The sequence below is a fragment of the Lemur catta genome, chromosome 3, assembly GCF_020740605.2.
Source record: "Lemur catta isolate mLemCat1 chromosome 3, mLemCat1.pri, whole genome shotgun sequence".
Taxonomy (NCBI): Eukaryota; Metazoa; Chordata; class Mammalia; order Primates; family Lemuridae; genus Lemur; species Lemur catta.
In genome coordinates, this window is record NC_059130.1 from 66,184,182 (window position 1) to 66,199,422 (window position 15,241).

General features: G+C 35.1%; 1 protein-coding gene across 4 annotated transcripts in view; it reads left to right on the forward strand.

Moving 5' to 3' along the window:
- ZZZ3 (zinc finger ZZ-type containing 3) overlaps nucleotides 1-15,241 on the forward strand; it is a 105,273-nt gene that overhangs the window by 33,903 nt on the left and 56,129 nt on the right. For 3 of the 4 annotated variants that reach the window (XM_045547717.1, XM_045547715.1, XM_045547718.1), the window contains exons 2-4: nucleotides 7,454-7,586; nucleotides 7,663-7,728; nucleotides 9,250-9,403. The gene's annotated coding sequence lies outside the window, so the exon portion shown is untranslated. The remainder of the gene's footprint in view (nucleotides 1-7,453; nucleotides 7,587-7,662; nucleotides 7,729-9,249; nucleotides 9,404-15,241) is intronic. The other variant, XM_045547716.1, reaches the window with a different exon arrangement.

Consider the following 15,241-nt stretch of genomic DNA (forward strand, 5'->3'; position numbering starts at 1 on the left):
ATTTTTAGTTGGCCAGCTAATTTCTTTCTATTTTTAGTATAGACGGGGTCTTGCTCTTGCTCAGGCTGGTCTCGAACTCCTGACCTCGAGCGATCCACCCGCCTCGGCCTCCCAGAGTGCTAGGATTACAGGCGTGAGCCACCGTGCCCGGCCTTACTTTTTAAAAGATATTTTCTCTGGGTATAGAATTTTTGCTTGATACTTTTTTCCTTTTCTTTTCTTTCTTTCTTTTTTCTTTTCCCAGTACCTTAAAGATATGTCTTCTCGTTTGTGTTTCCATGGAGAAGTCTATTATTCTTAGTTTTGATTTTGCTTTTGTTTTTGTTTTGGAGTGTTTTTCTCTATCTGCTTTTAAGATATTCTTTTATTATTGATTTTAAGCAATGGGATTATGAGTTGGCTTACTGTAGTTTTCTTCATGTTTCTTATGCTTGGGTTTATTGAATTTCTTTGATCTGTGGATTTATAATTTCCATCAAATTTAGAAAATTTTGGCCAATTTCTTCAAATATTTTTTCTGCCTCTCAGTCATTTGTAGACTGCCATTACTCATACGTTAGGCTTCTTAATGATGTTCTACAACTCATTTATATATATTGTTTCCTGTCTTGTTTCTTTCTTTTATTTTGCATGATTTCTATTTGCTATGGCTTCGGGTTCGTTGGCCTTTTCTTTCCCGTGTCTCATCTGCTGCTAATCCCAGCCAGCATATTTTTCATCTGAAACATTATGTTTTTCTTACTAGAAGAATCAATTTGAGTTTTTTAAAAAATCTCATATCTCTATTTAACATACTTAATCTATCCCTCTACCTTTTTGAACATGTGAAGAAGAGTTATAATAACTGATTTAATGTTGTTCTCTAGTAACTTTGTCACGTACAGGTTTTTTTCTGTTGATTGAATTTTCTCATTATGAATGGTATTTGCCCACTTCTTTTTATGTTTGGTAATTTTTTATTAGATTCCAGGCATTGTCAGTTTTACCTTGTTTGGTGCTGGATGTTTTTGTATTCTTGGGCTTTGTTCTGGGTTATATTAATAGTTAAGCTCCTTGGAAATGACTTTGTTCTTTTGAGGCTTGCTTTATATCTTTGTTAGGTGGGACCAGAACAGTCTTTAGTCTAGAGGTCACTTTGTACCATCACTGAAAGTAGTGGTGTACTGAGCACTGTACTTGATGTCCCATGAATTATATAAGGTTTTCCACTATACCTGGTAGATACACAAACTATTTATGGCCCTGTGTGAGCCACATGCAGTGATATGCTAGAGCTGCCTTTTGCAAGGCAATTGTTAAAATGTCAGGAAGTTTGTGAGCTAGTTTAATTCTCAATAGAATTAAATTATGTAAACTTATAATTGAATCAGTTACACTAAGAACAAGAGTAATAAATGTTCAAAACTCACTAGATATTACTATTTTTGTGCACTCATAGTAATTTACATCTATTGTGTCCTTATGGTACAAACACAATGTGTAATATACTACCATATATTTCTTACCAACTTCTCATTCACTGATATTATTTAGTAGCTTGAAATTGGCTATAGTGGAAGTATACACACCACAGACATTAGTAACCCTGTAAACTAGGAACTAAATACCAGTAAACCTTCCATTGTTACATTTTCCAGCATACCCTCACTGATGGGTGTCTTGCCCTTGGATACTGATCAGTATTTAAGAAGTACTTCTGAAGATCTACTGAGATCTTGTTCCCTCTCTGAATCTTTCTTCTTTTGTTGTGGAGAGTGTAGCTACTTTGGCCTCCTGAGACTCCTTACTTCCTCATCTTAACTCTGGGAAACCACCGAGCTTGCCTGGGATCGCCTTCCCTACTCTGCAGCCTAGAAACTCTCCAAGTAGTAAGCATGGAGGCAATTACAGGCTTTATTTATTTTTCTCTCTTTCATTTGTCATTGTCCTGCATTGTCTGGTTTCCAGTGTCTGAAAAATATTTCATACATTTTGTCCAGATTTTTACTTGTTTCAGATGGAAGCATAAATCTCATCCCTGTTAATCTATCTTGGCTAGAAGCATAAATCTCTTGGAAGAGTTTTAGATAGGAGAGTGACATCTCACTTGGTAGACCATGCATTTTTAAAGGACCAAGATGTAAGTAGAAGGACTAATTAAAAGGCATTTGGGTTAGATCAAATGAGAGATGATGAAGGCCTAAAGTTGGTCATGGATGATGATACTACAGAGGTGGGGAACAATTTGAGAAATATTTAAGAGGAAAAATCCAGTGCAGGGCTTGTTTACTCTGAATCACCTATATAATGATAAATGAAGAATCTGTGCTCCATTCTAAGTTTATTGAATTTGAATTTCTTGATGAGGTTTTGAAATTTGCATTTTAAATGAGTACCTAGGTTAATGCTTAATGAACACTGAAGTTTTAGAAGATAGAGTGATATATAGTGATATATCAGTGATATATATATGTGTGTGTGTGTATATATATATATATATATATGTATATATATAGTGATACAGAATGGTGTTTTTCAGAGTATGATCATCATTGGGGAGCTCCTACATTGGAATGACATGAAGTGCTTAAGTAAATATGAAAATTGATGAATTCATGTCCAGGCCTGCTGAATCTGAATTTCTAGGGTGATTGGGTCCAGCAATTTCTTAGACACACTGAAGTTTGAGAGCCAATATGCTGAAGTACTTCATGGACGTGATCTTTTCTGAACTTCACAATAACCATGAGAGGTACTAGACTGGTATTATATCTCCCATTTTATAGATGAAGAAATAAAGCACAGATAGGCAAAGTGGCTTGCCCATCTTGAGTTAATTATTGAAGACAGAGAATCATGCTTCCATCTCCTTCCACCAAATCTGATACTTTTCTTGCTATCCTTCTGTTGACTATGAAATAGGCTTATCTTTAAAACTGTAGAAGACATCCAAGACATTGAACCTATGGTTCTCAACAATTTAGGGAGCCAGGAAAATGTGTTCTTCTTTGGTCATGCTTTGTACCAAATAAAAATTTGGTTCAGCTCTTTATAGCAAGTAACTGTGAAAGGTAAATTGTCTAGGAAGGGTGTTTCTGTCTTTGACCATTATCTTAATGCTTTTTACAACTGACATTGAATATTTCTTTCTTTTAAAATCATTGTTTAGTGCACATATTTGGTATTTTCACTTGTAACAACTGAAGAGTCAGGTACTAAATGTGAGTCTATAGTATAACCTTTCTTCTTTTTTTTTTGAGACAGAGTCTTACTCTGTTGCCCGGGCTAGAGTGCTGTGGCGTCAGCCTAGCTCACAGCAACCTCAAACACCTGGGCTCAAGCAATCCTCCTGCCTCAGCCTCCCAAGTAGCTGGGACCACAGGCATGTGCCACCATGCCTGGCTAATTTTTTCTATATATATATTTTAGTTGTCCATATAATTTCTTTCTATTTTTAGTAGAGACGGGGTCTCGCTCTTGCTCAGGCTGGTCTCGAACTCCTGAGCTCAAATGATCCTCCCGCCTCGGCCTCCCAGAGTGTTAGGATTACAGGCGTGAGCCACCGTACCCAGCCTATAGTATAACCTTTCTTCTGAATTTTTTCCAAACTCTTATAAAACTAAAAAAAATTTGCAGTGTCTCATAATTTAGGTTGCATTTAGCTTGAACTTCACAGTTTTATTTTTATAGTAAATTGTGTGTCTTATAACTTTGCTATATTATTAAAACTGCTAATATTTTCTAGTGAAATTATTGGTAGTCTTTTAAAGTGCTTATATGTGTGCTATGAATCTGAGGTTCTGTAATCTGTTAAACACAGTAGTACCAGAGTTAGATTGTAAGTAGTAGGAAAAGTAATTATTTTCAGTGAAGATTGGTTTGGGGTTTGCTTTTGGAATGCTTGAATAGTCAACAAATTTTATTAGTACATGAAAACAAACAAAACTTTGTACTAAGAAATAAATAAGAAGGCTTTAGGAATGGGACTTAAATAGTTTTCCATTTTGCTTGCTTTTAAAAAGACAAAATAGCTAAGTTTTTTAAATTTCTGGAAATAAGTTACTATAGTTACATAATTCAAATGAAAAAATTATTGTAACTTGTCATAATTTAAAGCATGTACTTCAGAAAGCATATAGCATTGTTGCTGAATGCTTAAATTTGAAATGTATAGCAAATGAAATGAACACAGTGTAGGGGCTATAAGAGTTTTGGCTAGTTTAATTTCCTTGCTTGTTTTAAGAGAGGTCGTGACAACCTTGAAATTTAGGAATACTTAGATTTGTGCTAAGCTTTTTTAATTTGTATAAATTTATAGCATACACGTGTAATGTTACATGGATATATTGCATTGTGTTGAAGGAAGAATTTTTAGTGTATTCATCACTGAAGTAATGTGTCCATTAAGTAATTTCTCATCATCCACCTTCCTCCCACCCCCCACCCTTCCAAATCTCCATTGCTTATTATTACATACTCTACATCCATGTGTGAACATTATTTGGCTCCCACTTATAAGTGAGAACCTGTGGTATTTGTCTTTCTGTGTCTGAGTTGTTTCACTTAAGGTAATGGCCTTCAGTTCATCTGTGTTGCTGCAGAAGACATGATTTCATCCTTTTTTGTGACTGGGTATATATGCCACATTTTCTTTATCCAGTCATCGGTTGATGAACACTTAGGTTGATTCCATATCTTCACTATTGTGAATAGTGCTGTGATAAACATACCAATTCAGGTATCTTTATGCTATGATTTCTTTCCTTTTGGGTAGATACCCAGTAGTGGGATTGCTGGATCAAAGGGTAGTTCTATTTTTAGTTCTTTGAGAAATCTCCATACTGTATTCCATAGAGGTTGTACTAATTTACATTGCCGCCAACAGTATATAAAAGTTCCCTTTTCTCTTGTGAACTAAAATAAAATCTTAATCTCCTCCGCCAGCTGACTGAATAGACCCCCTTCTTGGCCAGTGGCCAACTGAGTTGTCAGCCCTGAGAAGGAGGTCAGACATGCCACATCATTTGCCCCTCTCTTCTTGGAGATATCCTTTGTAACTCCTTAACAGGCCTAAGGCTATGCAAAACAAAACTTAAACCACACCTGCAGGTCCTCAATCCACATAGCAAATCACTTGAGTCTGGGTATATGGCCAGTGGCTTGTCTCTGATTAACAGACTTCCTTATTTATCTTAACTTGAAACATTTCAAGCCTTTAGACAAAGCTTCATTTCAACCCACCTATAACCTGTAAGCCCCCTGCTTTGAGATGTTCTGTCTTTTCAGGTAAAATCAATGTACGCCTACAATTTTACGTATAATTCTTGTCTCCCTGAAATGTGTAAAACCAAACTGTAACCCAGCCACAGTGAATCCACTTGCTTAAGGCTTCTTGGGCATTGCCTACAATTTTACGTATAATTCTTGTCTCCTTGAAATGTGTAAAACCAAACTGTAACCCAGCCGCAGTGAATCCACTTGCTTAAGGCTTCTTGGGCATTGGTCTGTGCCATGGTCCTCAAATCTGGCTCAGAATAAACCTCTTGAAGTTATTTTACAGAGTTTGGCTGCTTTTCCATTGACAATTTGTATTCTCGCCAACACCTGTTATTTTTTGTCTTTTTAATAGCAGCCATTCTAATTGATATAAGATGATATCTCATTGTGGTTTTAATTTGCATTTCTCTGATGATTGGTGATGAGTGGCATTTTATCTTATACTTTCTTGGCCATTTGTCTTTTGAAAAATGTCTGTTTATGCCCTTAGACCACTTTTTAATGGGATTATTTGTTTTTTGTTGTTGAGCTGTTTGAGCTCCTTGTAAATTCTGAATATTAGTTTCCGTGTCAAATGTATAGCTTGCAAATATTTTTTTCCATTTTGCATGTTGTCTTTTCACTCTTTTGATTATTTCTTTTGCCGTGCAGAAGCTTTTTAGTTTAATTAAGTCCCATTTGTCTATTTTTATTTTTGTTGTCTGTGCCTTTTTTTTTTTTTTTTTTTTGAGACAGAATGTCACTTTGTTGCCCGGGCTAGCTAGAGTGAGTGCTGTGGCGTCAGCCTAGCTCACAGCAACCTCAAACTCCTGGGCTTAAGCGATCCTACTGCCTCAGCCTCCCGAGTAGCTGGGACTACAGGCATGCGCCACCATGCCTGGCTAATTTTTTCTATATATATTTTTAGTTGTCCAGATAATTTATTTCTATTTTTAGTAGAGACGGGGTCTTGCTCCTGCTCAGGCTGGTCTCGAACTCCTGACCTCGAGCGATCCACCCACCTCAGCCTCCCAGAGTGCTAGGATTACAGGCATGAGCCACCGCGCCCGGCCTGTTTTGTTTTTTTGAAGTCTTAGTCATGAATTCTTTGCTGAGATCAGTGTCCAGAAGAGTTTTCCCTAGGTTTTCTTTTAGTGGTTTTATAGTTTCTGGTCTTATATTTTGTAAAATTTTTTATGGTGCTAATTAAGATATTTTTTAATGGTTCAGGACATAAATGAATAGAGAATAGTGTTTGAGGATAGATATCGGTGTTTCTCAATCCCTCTATATTGTTAATGAAACTTTTCACTGAGCATACCTGAAAGGTTGACAACTCCCATAACACATTTTATCTACAAAACTGATAAGATCAGGTTATCTGCATTTTCCAAGATTTTTGCCTTCTTTTTGTTGTATAGAATTTGGAGTGACACACCGTGGCAAATCATTTTAGAATACCATTCACAGGCTTGTTTTTGTATGAATGAACATTTTTTTGTAGCTCATTTTCTTCACTGATAAACTGGTTAAAATAACTTAAAGTTTTATATAATGCTTTTTGTCATAATTATAAGCACATGGATGTGTTTCTTAGACTTGTAATCATCAATCAAGTTTGTTTTTAAAAAGTTTACCTTTAAAGAATGTGCAGCTACACGGATTTATTTTAAATCACATTTATTTTCTATTTACTTCCAAAATACCTTTAACAGAGAGGGATAATTAGTCTATAGAGGGATAATCGAAGGCGAAAAGATCACTTTAAAAGATATCAAATATTTTAAAGTCACATTTAAAGTCATGATCTTTTTATACTTCATTCTTAAGCATTATAGATTCATTCCTTAATACATCATAAAACACAAAGTACTTTTCTGTTAATGTCAAGCAATTACAGACTTCTGGGAAATAAGATATATCTATATTGGTAGTAAGAAAAGGAATCTGAGGAACTCTCAACTTTGTAGAATTTTAATTTAGAATTAAATTTAGAAAACTTGTATGTGAGTACTATCTGAGAAGAATTGGTGTTAGCAAATTATCTTAGTTTGTTGAAGATAACATGTATTTCACAATTAAATGTAAGGAATAATTTGTGAAATTTATTAGGAAATGAAGTGTGCTATGTAAGTGTTTAGAAATATTACTGCTTTTATCCACAGATCTATAAACAGTAACACATCCATAGTGACTATATTGTGGTTTCCCTTCACAGATACCAAGTTGTGCTAGTACAACCATATAAATAATTAATACCTGAAGTCTCAATGTAACATGGACATTAACAGTGATGACAGATAAATACAGACGATTGGGAATCAAATACTAGGCGAAACACTTTTAAAAAGGTAAGAAAAAAATGTAATCTCAATTAAGGCCACATGGGGTTTAGTTAGAAGTAATTGACTGAAGTTTCTTTTTCAGTGTATCAGGCTTTTAAGAAACATATCTGCAGGATCCTGTCTATCTTAATGCCGGTAGAACTCAGCTGTAAGTATCAGTTCTACTGTGAAGGCAATAGTTGCAGATGTTCTTGCCTGATAAATATCATAGTAGATGATGTTCCTATGGTAAACCCTGTAGGAACATCATCTGTACCCTATAGGAACATCATCTATACCTTATAGGGACCCAATAGGGGTAGGGTAGTAATGTGGCTGACTAGAACTTGATAGAGTGTTAGAATGGGCACATCCCTGTGTGCTCAGAGACACATTTTAAGTTGTAGATCCTCTTTGCTTCTGACGATTGCCACCACCTTCTCACGCTATAGAACGTAATGTTTTACCATGTTTGTGAAAGCCTTCAGGGTTGGGTACAAATGAGTTGTCAGTTGGCGTCTTTGTTATAAGAAAAGTGAATTTTCAAGTCAGGGGTTACTTCTTGTAGGATCATGTTTTTACTGTGCTTCCCCTTCTTATGTTAACTGAGAACATTTTTTAATGTACTATAGTATTAAATGGCTATATTTAGATAATTTTCCTACCTTGTGCTTTTAAAAGAAATTATAAGGCATATTTGTGAGAGGTTGCATCTACAGATATAAGCCCTATTCCCCTTCTAACTAAAGCAGTAATCTATTTTTACTACACAATAACTTTAGTTTACAAGGTTTTATAATTGTTTCAGTCTTTAAATTGTAACACTTCACCAAAATAATGTCACTTTTAGAATATCTACTTTTATGCTTGTAATAAAGTGACAGTTTCCATCATAAACATGTGCTGGCCTTTTTCCTGGTATTCTTCCTTGTTTCCAGATGGGCATTCATAATAACCCATTTAGCCAGATTGTCAAGTCTCTGAAGAGGATATCATAACACATTATTATAAAGTAAAAATTTAATTAACCAGACTGTTCCAAGAAATGAAATGTAATTAATTAGATTAATTAATTAAAATATTTGGCTAACTAGGTGCTAAAACAAGAAAATTCTTATTGTTTTTGTCCTTGTTGAAAATACATATGTCAAAAATAATAGAAATTTACTTTTTCCTTTGAATCTTTTACTACTTTAGTAAACATCAAGGTTATTCTGTAGGTATAGAAGACTTGGTTGATTCTTTGGTGTACATAACCTAAATGATTTTTGTGGTTCAGTTTCCAGTTTTACATACTTGAAGTCCAAAATTTGGAAAGGCCTCTAGGATGAGAGATTATAAATTCTGTTATGAAAAATCTTATCAAGGCAATCTTTAGGTCATAGCAAAAAAATGTTGCCTTAGAGCAGACTATAGAAAAGAACTGAGTCATATTTTGACTCAAACTATTAGTGAGTAGTTGTAAGGATTTGGTTTATTTCAAGCTCTTTTTGGTTTGTTTTTGTTGATTTCTAAAAATCCTATTCCAACTTCTTAATATCCCTGAGGCTATAGACTTACCAGGAAGCACTGAAGATATAAGTGTGAATAGATTCTATTACCTGCTATTTCGTCTTATTATAGGAGTGAATCTATTAGCATAAGTTAATTTTCTTCTTTAATTCTTTTTTTTTATTATTTTATTTTAAAGAAAGGAATTTAGGAGGTTCTAGTATTCTCCATGGCTGAAGCTGAGAGTCTGAAACCCTGATGCTTAAGCTCTATTCTAGATCATAGCTCCAACTCCTTCAGGATATAAGGAAAAGAGATAATATTACCACAATGATAGATCTTTGGTTGTACAGGTAAGTTATTTAGTTTTGCAGTAGTGAAGACAACTGTAGTTTGATTTTTTTTTTTTTTTTTTTTTTTTTTGTGTGTGTGTGTGTGTGTGGGAGGAGGTTGCTATTTTTCTATACTTCATCCTCTGTGGAAAATTGTATCATCTGGCTGGCTGTTTATAGGCATGTAGAACTATAGGGTTAGGGATGAACTATTTTCCCACTTTTTCACTCAAGGAGGGATAAATGAAGTGATTGGGTATGTTGTAATCTCTAGATCATTAAATCTATCTTTGATACCTTAGATATTTTTGATTCAAAGGGCATTATGATATTCCTTGACTTCTCTTTCCTCCCAATTGTCTTTTAAAGTGTATATTCATTCACTTCTTCTGTCTGTCTATCAATCATCTGTCATATATCCGTTTCTCTTAATGGGAAAGAAAGAAGAAACTCCTTTATATAAGACAGTACATAATAGAGTTCCCAGACTTAAAAGAGGTGAATATTAAGAACCTTAAGTTGAATTGCATGGGTGGGTCCCCACATTTTATTTTACCCTTCTGCTTTTAACCTTATAGATAATAGTGATAATTGCACAGCTGAAGTAATTTGTCTTAAAAGAAGTATATGACATGCATAGCCTGAACATTATTAAATACTTTATGTTTATGTCCTAGACAACTAGAAAAGTAATCATATTGGTGACACTTCCCAGTTGCTTTTATTCTTTTTTTCGTTTTACTTTGTTTTGTGTATTTGACTATATACCAGTATCATGACTAGTTTTCTAAAAATCGTTCACTTAGTAAAACTAAATATTATGATAATCAATATCGAGTAGAGCATTGGTGTTGATGGAGGATTGCCAGTCCCTCAATTAAAATAAAATATACCACTTTGGTGATGGTAACAGGAGCAAAGCTTACAGCCAGGGTCTTTGAAATATCTTTTTGAGATTTCTTTCTCTTAAGTAAGTAGCTGCAGCAGTGTATCACTAGGTGAGCCTTTTTTGTTTAATCATTTTTCCTTTTAGTTGTTATTGATGCAGTTCTACAGATGTGATCACAGGGGCTAGAAATTTATCATTTGAAAGAAACATAGCAGATTGTATTTCAGAGAGTGTTTCATAATCCTGTAGTTAGATTTGAGTAACAGTAAGTTCAAATTTAGGGGGGAGGGTAGTTTAACAGCAAATAAGTGGGTAGGATATGTGGAATTATGGGTAGGATTTGGGGCTTACTATGAATGCAGAGGCTGAAATTTGGTTGACTGGCCTATCTCAGATATACCCTCCAGTAGGATGAAAATTTATGAGGGTGGAGAAGAGAGGAAGGGAGTCTGGTTACTTTTAGTGGTTGATCACATTCTCTTCCTTCTGTATTCTAGAAAGTCCCACTACTCATTAGTTGGTGGATAGCATATAGGAAAATCTTCAGTCTAGTTGTTAGATTGGGCTTTGTCCATATATATTAACTAATGATTTCCCCTAATTCTAAAACTAGAGTGATTAAATTTCTTTTTTCTTTTTTTTTTCTTTGAGACAGAGTCTCACTCTGTTGCCCGGGCTAGAGTTCTGTGGCATCAGCCTAGCTCACAGCAACCTCAAACTCCTGGGCTCAAGCAATCCTACTGCCTCAGCCTCCCGAGTAGCTGGGACTACAGGCATGCGCCACCATGCCCGGCTAATTTTTTATATGTATGTTTTTTTAGTTGTCCAGCAAATTTCTTTCTGTTTTTTTTTAGTGAAACAGGGCCTTGCTCTTGCTCAGGCTGGTCTCAAACTCCTGAGCTCAAACGATCCGCCTGCCTCAGCCTCCCAGAGTGCTAGGATTACAGGCATGAGCCACCATACCTGGCCGGCCGAGTGATTGAATTTCTAATTCAGATGGGCACTGGCGAGGGTTGTCAGTGTATCCCCTATTTAGTTAACCAGCAAGGGTATTTTCTGAGATAGTTTGTAAATGAATTCATTTCTATTGCTTTAACAACTTAATATTTGGCCGGAATATAATTTTATGCTCAAAACTTCTTAATTGGATTCTTTAGTAATTTTGTGTTAGTTAGCTAAAATGAGGAAAACAACTCCTTTAGTCTATAATACTTTGCTAAGCATGGCAAAACAATGTTGAGACTTGGTTGAGATAATCTAGACTTTTTTTGTTGTTTAAGAGATGGGATCTTCTCTATGTTGCCCAGGCTATTCTTGAGCTCCTGGGCTCAAGTGATCCTCCAGCCTCAGCCTCCCGAGTAGCTGGGGCTGCAGGTGCATGCCATGATGTCTGGCTAATTTTTCTACTTTTTGTAGAGATGGGGGTCTTGCTCTTGCTCAGGCTGGTCTCAAACTTCTGAGCTCAAGCAGTCCTCCTGCCTCAGCCTCCCGGAATGCTAGGATTACAGGTATGAGCCACCAGGCCTACCCATTAGTCCCTTTTTGTTAAATTTCATGCATAGTTTATTAGCTAACTGTAGAAACTGTGCCTTTAGGTATGCCTATCCAAAATAGAAAAGATACGAAGAAAAAGATTAGAATAGAAGAAAAGATCATCAAAGGGAGGATTGATAAAATTTTATTTAACTCTAATCTTAATTTTAACCAGTTTAGGTTGGGCACAGTGGCTCACGCTTGTAATCCGAGCACTCTGGAAGGCTGAGGTGGGAGGATCGCTTGAGATCAGGAGTTCTGAGACCAGCCTGAGCAAGAGCAAGACGCCATCTCCACTAAAAATAGAAAAAATTAGCTGGGCGTGGTGGCATATGCCTGTAGTCTCAGCTACTCAGGAGGTTGACGCAGGAGGATCACTTCAGCCCAGGAGCTTGAGGTTGCTGTGAGCTAGGCCACAGCACTCTAGCCAGGGCAACAGAGCAAGACTCTGTCTCAAAAAAACAAACAAACAAGCAAAAAAAACCCCAAAACAAACTTTTTTAAACCAGTTTATTACCCCAAGTGTATGTAGTATGTTAATTTCATGCAAGAGATTTTTATAGTCTTCTGTTTGGTGCTTCCTTAGCCAGAGGGATCATGGCCTTATTTATACATTTTTAATTATTAGGATCCAATAAGGAATTAAAGGGAATTATAAATAGGTCTCATTTAGTTTGAAACTTGATGGCTGTTATTTTATTAGATTTCTGTCTGAGTGCAGTGATCTAAGACAGTACAAAAGAATCATCTGGGAATCTGACTCAGGGTAGGTCTGAGATAGGGCCTGATATATTCTGCATTTCTCACAAGCTTCCAGGAGATGCCTATGATTGTGTTGCAAGAGTTTGAGATCCTAAAAGGGTCCTTGGTATAAAACAGGTTCTCTTTAAATACAGATCAGTAGTACAGGACTTGAAAATCCTAAAACTTGGGCTTCATGGTAGTTGTTGAATGAAATAAAAACGTTTTTAGGGAGCAAAAGAAACAGAAGTTTAATCTTTATTAAACTATATTAATCAATGTTTTGATATTTTATTTAATCTTTCATATTAATCAGTGTTTTAATATTTTAATCACTAGAATGATAAATAAGATAGGCCTTCAGGTGGTATTTCACACTGATTTTTATATATACTCTATTAGAGGATCTGAGTACTAATAAGTACATTTATTTCATCCAAAGTAGTCTCTTCTGAGAAGTTTGTACTGCAAGACAGAGATTTTCATTTGGATTGGTGTGGAAAGAAAAGGTCTAGGAAGCCGTTATTAGAATCATTCAAGAGGTTTATATGCCCTTAATTACCGTTGCATTTTAAAAAGTAAAGATTAACAGATTTTTTTGTGTGTGTGTTTATAAACTATTACTATTGCCAGTAGTAATTTTGAACCATAAATTATGAGCATAATTAAATTAGCATAAAGATACTTGTTACATTTTGTAAGTAATTTATAAAATTAACTTACTGTTACATTTTTTTGTGTGTATTTGCATATGTATTTAATATTTAAAAATCAGGAATCTTCAAATTTGAGAGCTCCAGATTTGGGTACATGAAACAAATACATTGCTTTTAATATTTTTCAGTTTGTGTTCTTTTAAAACATCATTTGAAATTTAAGTTTTTTGTAACTAAAAGTGGAAATTTATGGGATATCCAGTGTTTGTTACCTGTGGATAAAAACAGAAAGACTGTAGTCTTGATGACAGGATATTAGCAAAAAATAATTACATGTCAGAGGTCCCTATAATGAATCCCAAAATAAGTAAAAATTTACTGTAAGAAATGTATTTCTAAGTTCTGATTGCTGTTGTGTACTTATTTTTCACTTTATTGCTATGAAATTCTCTAGAACAAATAATCATGCTTTAATTCCAGGGCTAGTTTTGAGAATTTTGTAAGATTTTTAAAAGTTGTTAATTAAAAATTTAAAAGTTTGGCATACTTTGAAACAAAACCAGATTCAGCCAACTTAAATATTTTATAGGATAGTTTCTCAATTCATTTGTCTGCAGGCAAAGGGAGACAATTTCCTTTAATGTTCCTTTTTTGTATGTGGTAGCATTTTGCCTTGTCTTCTGTACTACTTCTTCTAACCTTTCCACTATTAGATGCTCAGTTGAGGCAAAGGATATATATGAGGAAAGGAGAGATTGTATTTGATTTTCAGCACCAGGGGATAGAATGACATTTGGAGGGTTATATGAGAGGAGGGAGGCTGTTGGAAGGATGACCGAAGGCAGGAGGAGGAGATTTTGAAACTTTGCACTACAGGTATCACTGACCTCTTTTTCTAACAACCATCCTGTCCCCTATTCAAAGCTAGGCAGTGGCAAAATATCTTGTGAAAGCTTGAATAGAAGAGGAGCAGGGGAATAGAGATGTGAAGTGTTAACAACTCCTTTATTCTGCTTCATGGGAGAACCTTTGGAAAACATCACTAAATCGCTTAGTGTCTATCCAAATGGATTAATCTGGGCATTTTTCAGTATCTGTTACATTTCTGTCTTATAAACACCAAGCATCCACACCAGAAAACCTGTTCATCTCCCAAATCATGCATCAAAACTTGCATACAAAGGAGTTCAAAGAAGGAAAGAGTGGATTATATGTGTGCTCCTGGTTTCTTAAATGTAAATGTTTGTTTTGGAGGCTTTTTTTCCCATTTTCTTCTATCCTCTTTAGAATACTTCCTTTCACTTGCTGATTTATGGCTTTATTTCTAGAGAGTTGGAAGGCTTGGCATTGCTTTGTTTTGTTCTTAGCCAGTACAAGCTAGGATTGTGATTTCTGTCCATCAATGTCATTACAAAAAATTCTACAACCAGAATTTTTTGGATGCTAAATTGTTTGTTATCAAGGGATTTGACCTGAAACTCATTTTGTCATAGTTGAATGAAAAAGAGAAGAGCTTGCCTATCTATCTCCCAGGAAGGTTTTGAGAAAATATGAGAAATGATGAGAATAGTTTTTATAAGATAGCTGCTATATAAATTTAAGATGATTGTTTTAATAACCAAGATGAAATCGCATGTTTAAGATAGATCTTTTCTGGGTACTTTGTGCCTATTCGAGAGGCAAATATACAGTGAGGCAGGTAAAGAGCTTGGTCTCTAGAGCCCTGTCCTACCACTTACTAGCATTGTGACATTGGACAGATTACTCAAAATGTCTTTGCCTTCTTCATTTGTAAAGCAGGGATAATAGTAGCATCTATCTGAATTGTTGCGAGACTTAAGTGAGTTAATATATATAGAAAGCGTATAGAAAGATTCATGGAATATATTAAGTGCCATAAAATTGTTAGCTATCATTAATAGCATTATGGGAAATGTTAATAAAATAATTTTTATCATGTAATTTATTAATATTGGCTATACTTGGATTAAAAAGTTATAGTTTCATGCTTTTGTTCTAGGTGTATTAACTATTACCTTT